This window comes from Saimiri boliviensis, chromosome 8 (assembly GCF_048565385.1).
Source record: "Saimiri boliviensis isolate mSaiBol1 chromosome 8, mSaiBol1.pri, whole genome shotgun sequence".
Lineage (NCBI taxonomy): Eukaryota > Metazoa > Chordata > Mammalia > Primates > Cebidae > Saimiri > Saimiri boliviensis.
Window position 1 is genome coordinate 8,577,873 of NC_133456.1, and position 930 is coordinate 8,578,802.

Below are 930 nucleotides of genomic sequence, written 5' to 3' on the forward strand. Positions count from 1 at the left end.
GGAACAGCAGTGCGTGATTAAGCAGCTTAGTGGAGGCCTCCCATGCTAATGACCGGGGGTCCATAAGTACTCAGGCACACACGCGGTTGTTTCTCCTACCTGGAGCCTGACTTCTCTCCCTGCTTCAAGATGAGGGAGTTTTGGGTGGGAAGCTACCATGCCTTCCTTTATCATCACCCTGGTTGCTACTGGGTGAGTATGCAGACACATATGTGCATGCATTCTTATGCATAAGAGGCGTGGCATGTCAGGAGGGTGGGAGGTGCCAGGTACAAGCAGGGAAGGGTGTGTGGCCTCCAGAGATGGCTCAGGCTCAGGATCTGCCCCCAGAGACACTCCACTCCACACCACCCCAGCAGAAGTTTTGCCAGCCTCTTTCCACATGAGACGAAAGCCTTCCCTCTTAAGGGGAGGAGGGAAGGGGGACAGAGCAGAGGAGAACAAGGAACAGAGTCCACTGTGCCCTGGATCCTTCTGAGTGCTCTATGCCATGTCCCAGAGGGCCTGCATTGCTTCCCATTGACTCTCCCAGTTACCCAGGCTCCCCAAAGCAGCCCTGCCCCCAGGGACTGGGCAAAAGGGGGTCTGTGGGGTAGGTGCGGTGGCTCACGCCTGTAATTTCAGCACTATGGGAGGCTGACAGTGGCAGATCACTTGAGGTCAGGAGTTTGAGACCAGCATGGTCAACATGGTAAAACCCCATCTCTACTAAAAATATAAAAAATTGGCTGGGCATGATGGTGTGTGCCTGTAATCCCAGCTACTCAGCAGGCTGAGGCATGAGAAATGCTTGAACCTGGGAGGCAGAGGTTGCAGTGAGCAAAGATTATGCCACTGCACTCCAGCCTGGTGAGACTCTGTCTCAAAAAAAAAAAAAAAAAAAAAAAAAAAAAAAAAAAAAAAGTGGATTGAGGTCTGTGGAGACCATGG